Genomic DNA, 6,612 nt, shown 5'->3' with positions numbered 1-6,612 from the left:
CGTCCGCGCCTGGACTCGACTTCCGGTTCCCGGGGAACCCGATGGCCGGAATTGCTCGGGGCGGGTAGCTAGGTGGGCGTTTTAAAAGGAAAATTCTGGGAAAGCGTAGACAGCGATAGAAAACGATGATTTGAAGAACAATTTTTAAAAAAGGCATGCGTTCTTTATGGTTTAAAAATACCTCGGGGCCAGCCGGGGCCTGGCGTGGGAGGCGGCTGGATCCCACGTGGCCGGCTCTGGTTGGAGTCCCGGTTCTCCCTGGGCTTCTGTTCCTGGGAACCCAAACCCCCGGGAGAAGGGATTGCGGAGTTGCTCCTAGGGGATGATTTCTCGCTTTTTCTCTCTCTGGGAAGCGCACGTGAAAAAAAAAAATCTCTAAAAAAGAAAAGGAAAAAACTAAAAACGCTCAGAAAATGCTAACCTGAATGAACTAAAAGGCGACACTTCCCCTGCCCCCTGGTTCAGCTTCCTGAGGCAGCGACTGGCACCTGCTTCAGATTATGTGTCCTGTTCTCGCTCGCACACTGGCCCAGAGCCTCTGAGCGCTTAGCTTCGCTACCAATTTTAACCATTGCCTTTGCTTTCTTTTTTTCACAATTCCCCACAGATAAAACTCTTACAGATGATTTAATTTCTTCCTTTTGCTTTCCTACAGATTTCTAAATTTTGTATCAGATTATTTTTTAAAAAGAATTACTTACTCGACTTCATTTATTATTATCATTTTTTATTTGACCGGAGAGATGGAGAGAGAGGGAAAGTGAGAAAGCAAGTCACCAGATCCAGGACTCAAACTGCAATTGGCCATGTGGAAGTCCAGTGCCTTACCCTCCTGCCACCTGCCAGCCCCTACTTGAACCATTTCACCTTGGGTGTCTTAGGCTGACTCATTGAGCTGCATGATGGTAGTGAAGCACAGTACCGTGATCTTTTTGTCCAGGCCGTACATGTTCTTCATATCGACTCTCCTCCCTCTCTCCTGCCTTTCTTTCCCTCTTTACTTCTTTCCCCTCTCTCTCCCTGTGCCAACTTCTTCCTTCATATATATTTTTTTTACTATAAAAGTTGTCTACATGGGCTAGAAGGTGGTGTGGTGGTTTAGGGGCTGGACACCCACAGGGTCAACCATGGTTCAAGTCCTGGACCTGGTGGTTTGCTTCCTCCCTTTCCTTCTGAGCCTCTCTGGCCAAATTAATCATAAAAATAATGATAAATAAAAATTAATTCTTTTTTAAATAAAAAAAGTTGCTTAGATTTCTAGTGATAGTATAAAATCAAACCAAAACCAACTAAAGTTTTATTGGTACAAAAGAGCATAATTATAAGTACTCAGTTACTCATCAGTGTTATTATGCCAACAAAAATGGTGGCATTGCATGGACCCAACTATGTTTTGTTTTAACAGAATATTATTATTTTATTATCATAATATTACAAGATACTATCTTGTGTGTTAATGGGGGTTCCATGGTGTGCTTTAACTTCAAAACTGCAGCTCTGTAAATTTCTTTAGTTGTTTTCCTTAACCAAACCTTGTGAGAGCATTAAATAGACCCAAGCTTCATGCTTTACTTCAATTTCTTCCAAATAGCCAATAAATATGGTGTCATTAAGAGCACCAGCATGAAGAGAATCTACTCAGAACCCTCGCCACCTCCCCAGTGTACCACGTTCACTTGCAAAGCCCTCGTAACCTGCCCGGACAAGCTCTGTAATGCCCACAAGTGCTCAGCTTCTTTGGACCTGAATAGACTGTCTAAATACGTTACTCTCTTCCATTTGGGTGCCCATCTGTGGCAGGCTGACATAGTTTCAATATTTGTATGGAACTTCTCAAGTGTCTCTTGGCACCAGTTGGGGGCGAGGTTCTCCGCTGGCTTGTATGTGTCTGGTAAATATTGGGCTGTTGGAAAAGTCATGGCAAATCGTTTCTATGTTTCTTTACGTAAAAATGCTTCATGACTTTTCTGTCAACTCACAGGCCTCAGGGTGGCTCCACCCCAGAATCAAGAGGGTTGGCTGTAGTTAAATAGTTCAGGGAAAGACTGGTTTCCCTCTGCCAGTTTGGGGTAAGGTCCTCACCGTAGTGTCATGCATGTCCTGGGACAGACACATGGTTTCTAATTCAGAACTGGGAATCTCCACTGGAAATAATGAAAATGCCACCCCCGCTCAGAGATAAAAACGTTGACTACAAGAATAGGTAAATAGGGGCCAGCAGATGGCATAGCAGTTATGTTGCTGAACTTCCACATGGCTGACGGCAGTTTGAATCCCACACCTGGGGGCTGACAATCATGCTGGGCTTGCGTGTGTATGCCCAAGATCCTGGGAAAATGGAGGAGAAGGGATTGTGGTGTGGCTATCCCTTTCTGGGGAGTGGTTTCTCATTTTCCTTCTCACTATCTCTGTCTCTCTCTCCAGTGAGTGCATGTGCCTTAATGCAAAAACCTCTTTTTTTAAAAAAGAGAAAGGATGGGTAAAAATAATGATTACTTGAATCTAGGAGCAGGTAGTTTGGAATACTGATTCTGTGGTGGGTTATGCCATATGCTAAAAGAAATAGGGCCAGCCAAGTGGTGTGGTGGTTAAGGTGACTGGATCTCAATTGGCCAACTGTGTGGTTCAAGTCCCCTGGAGGTTTGGGAAGCATGACAGGTGTGCATGTGTGCCCAAATCCCAAGAGGAAAGTGGAGGAGAAAGGACTGTGGCGTGGCCATCCCCCCCCAGGGGGTGGTTTCTCACTTTCTCTCTCGTTCACTCCCTATCTCTCTATGGCAAGTGCATGAGCCCTATAGTGAAACAAGCAAAGAAAACAAAACAAAACACACACACACACACACAAAGAGCGAGAGAGGCAGAGGGAGAAATAAAAGGGTTTGAGGGTTGGTGACAGATTGAGGGAACCATCTGGTGTGAGAACAGGCCTCTGAGAAGGGGTGCCATATTTACCGCAGTGTCCCGTGTCAGTTCTCACCAAGCCTGTGTAAGAGGGTTCCAGGAACCCACCAGGCAGTCTGGTCTCTGCTGTGAGGTCAGCTCCTCTTCTGCTACAGCAGCATCCACTCAAGGGCCTTTTGATCCTGGTGACTCTTGCTGCCATGGTGGAGTCTGTGCCTAAGTGACAAAAGCAAAAAAAGTGAAGAAAGAAAAAAAAGACAAAACTGAAGTCTTTCTTTTGCAAGACTAATCTAGCCACTACCACTGACGAGGGGCCAATTTGGAAGATACAGCCAAGCCTAAGCCCTAGGTGAGGCCCTGCAGTTTTACGCTGGGCACAGGCGCCACCTGGTGGCGGGTCATTATATTAGGCTGCCTTTTTCTTTCCCCTTCCTTCTTTCCCTCCCTCCCTGTTTCTTTCTTCTTTCTTGTTTTTTGCCATAGGGCATGTGTGCTCCAGAGAGAGACAGAGAGAGGGAAAGTGAGAAACCACCCCCAGTAACACGGCCATGCCGCAATTCCTTCTCCATTCTCCTTGGATTTTTGGCACACACGCACACGTGTGTATTTTTCAAGCTACCGAGTGTGGGACTCACTGTGCAGTCAGCCACTAGAATGGAGGAGGGGGGATTGTGGCATGACCATCCCCCCTGGGGGGTGATTTCTCGCGTTCTGTCCTTATGTCTGTCTCTGTCTGTCTGGCAAGCTCAAGTGCCCTAGAAAAAAAAAAAAAAAATTAGAATCCTGTTTCTCAGGACCAGCAGATGGCATAATGGTTATGTCACTGGACTCCAATGGAGTCCACTGCAGTGGACTGAGTCCCGGACCTAGCAACTTAAAACTCATACTGGGCGCATGTATGTGCATGCGCAAAATTCCAAGAGGAGAATGGAGGGAAAGGGACTGTGGTGTGGCTGTACCCGTAGGGGATGTTTTCTCAATTTCTGTCTCTCCAGCAAGTTCATATGCCCTGTAGCAAAAATCTCTCAAAAAAAGGGGGCGAGACCAGATGGCATAATGGTTATATCACTAGACTGCCACATAGTCAACCGCAGTTCAAGTCCCAGACCCGGTGGCTTAAACTCACACTCGGTGCATGTGCATGTGTGCCCAAAATCCCAAGAGGAGAAGGGATTGTGGTGTGACCATCCCCCCAGAGGAATGATTTCTCACTTTATATCTCTTTGTCTCTCCAGTGAGTACATGTGCCCTATAGCAAAAACCTCTTTTTTTAAAAAAGAGAAAGGATGGGTAAAAATAATGATTACTTGAATCTAGGAGCAGGTAGTTTGGAATACTGATTCTGTGGTGGGTTATGCCATATGCTAAAAGAAATAGGGCCAGCCAAGTGGTGTGGTGGTTAAGGTGACTGGATCTCAATTGGCCAACTGTGTGGTTCAAGTCCCCTGGAGGTTTGGGAAGCATGACAGGTGTGCATGTGTGCCCAAATCCCAAGAGGAAAGTGGAGGAGAAAGGACTGTGGCGTGGCCATCCCCCCCCAGGGGGTGGTTTCTCACTTTCTCTCTCGTTCACTCCCTATCTCTCTATGGCAAGTGCATGAGCCCTATAGTGAAACAAGCAAAGAAAACAAAACAAAACACACACACACACACACAAAGAGCGAGAGAGGCAGAGGGAGAAATAAAAGGGTTTGAGGGTTGGTGACAGATTGAGGGAACCATCTGGTGTGAGAACAGGCCTCTGAGAAGGGGTGCCATATTTACCGCAGTGTCCCGTGTCAGTTCTCACCAAGCCTGTGTAAGAGGGTTCCAGGAACCCACCAGGCAGTCTGGTCTCTGCTGTGAGGTCAGCTCCTCTTCTGCTACAGCAGCATCCACTCAAGGGCCTTTTGATCCTGGTGACTCTTGCTGCCATGGTGGAGTCTGTGCCTAAGTGACAAAAGCAAAAAAAGTGAAGAAAGAAAAAAAAGACAAAACTGAAGTCTTTCTTTTGCAAGACTAATCTAGCCACTACCACTGACGAGGGGCCAATTTGGAAGATACAGCCAAGCCTAAGCCCTAGGTGAGGCCCTGCAGTTTTACGCTGGGCACAGGCGCCACCTGGTGGCGGGTCATTATATTAGGCTGCCTTTTTCTTTCCCCTTCCTTCTTTCCCTCCCTCCCTGTTTCTTTCTTCTTTCTTGTTTTTTGCCATAGGGCATGTGTGCTCCAGAGAGAGACAGAGAGAGGGAAAGTGAGAAACCACCCCCAGTAACACGGCCATGCTGCAATTCCTTCTCCATTCTCCTTGGATTTTTGGCACACACGCACACGTGTGTATTTTTCAAGCTACCGAGTGTGGGACTCACTGTGCAGTCAGCCACGTGGGATCCAGGACTTTAACCACCGTGTGGCTGAGTGGCCCTACAGTGTTCTCTGTTCATCTTGTAACTTCCTCTTAAATTTACTTCTCGGTGATGCGTCTCTTCTGTGACTGCTATGAGTGGGGCCTTTTCTTCCCTTATGTGAGTGTGTGAGAAGGCAGGTGGCCTCTTACTTATTTTTATGACATATTTAGTGTTATAAGTAAGTCCTAGTGTATCTTTATATACCTAATATAATGACATTTGCAACCCTTCTTTTGAATTTCTCATTTATTCGTTTAAATAATTATTTTTTTCGTTCAGGACTGGATCTCGCTGGTTGACATTTTCTTACCTTAGCCACCTAGCTGGAGGCACAGGGGCACGGCTGGCTCTCCATTAAGCCTTGAGGTTTCACTTGGCCCACTTGATAACTGCCAGTGGTTGCCCAGGAAATCTGTAATAAGCCGAGGCCACCTGCTCTGAGCACCAGGAATCTGAGTCCTCCCAGCCGTGTTCAGACGGCCCTGACTTTGCTTGCCAGAAGGGCCACCCTCTCCTGAGGGTGGCACAGGCAGGCCCGGCCTGGTCTCTCCGTGTGGTTGTCAGGCACATAAGCCAACAGGACGCCTGGGAGGCGATGTCCCCTGGGACAGTGTCCCCACTCCTGGACGTTGACACGTGTGAGACATGGGCACGTGTACAGTGGCCCCCGCACGCAGAGACGCGGTGCCCAGCCCCTCCCCTGGGAGTCTCGTCCTTGCTCTTTGCAGTCCCCTCTGTCTTATGGACCCCTGGCACCTCTGTGGATGGAGGGTGACAGGGTCAGTGACAGTTGTCATACTTCTGCATCGTGAGTGTATTTATCTTTAGTGAGCATTATAACAAATGATGAACCGCGTTATTCTCTCCTTCCCGCAGCTCTCGACCCGGTCCTCGTTCCTGCAGAGAAAGCCGGGACAAAAGGAACAGCCTACTGGCCGACGAGGGTGGGATTCGAACCCACGCGTGCAGAGCACAATGGATTAGCAGTCCATCGCCTTAACCACTCGGCCACCTCGTCGCACAGAAGCAAGCCTGGTCCAACTGCTTCCTCCGGGCAGGGCTCCCAGACTTGGGCAATCAGAGAGCTGCCGCGGATCCTGGATCCGGCTCCGTCCTCACCGCCCCCGGCTGTCAGGGCCTCGAGGTCCATCCCGCAGCCGCTGCCAGAGCTCGAGCGGGGCGGGGGTGTGTGGCTGGGAACGCCTGGCGACAAGTCGCGGCTGCAACGGCGCACGGTGTCCGCGTCTGCCTCGGTCTCGCCGCCCCGGCTGCAGCCCGCGCTCCGCGCAGGGAGACGCAGGTGGGACCTGCGCCCTGCACCCGCC

General features: G+C 48.8%; 1 non-coding gene across 1 annotated transcript; it reads right to left on the bottom strand.

Moving 5' to 3' along the window:
- Positions 1-6,223: 6,223 nt before the first annotated feature.
- Positions 6,224-6,305, bottom strand: TRNAS-GCU (transfer RNA serine (anticodon GCU)). The gene has a single exon. It is a non-coding gene; the product is annotated as a tRNA-Ser (tRNA).
- Positions 6,306-6,612: the final 307 nt, after the last annotated feature.

The sequence above is a fragment of the Tupaia chinensis genome, unplaced genomic scaffold (genome assembly GCF_000334495.1).
Source record: "Tupaia chinensis unplaced genomic scaffold, TupChi_1.0 Scaffold140356_1, whole genome shotgun sequence".
Taxonomy (NCBI): Eukaryota; Metazoa; Chordata; class Mammalia; order Scandentia; family Tupaiidae; genus Tupaia; species Tupaia belangeri.
Note: the sequence above shows the minus strand (reverse complement) of the source record. Positions and strands in the feature narration are given on the sequence as shown.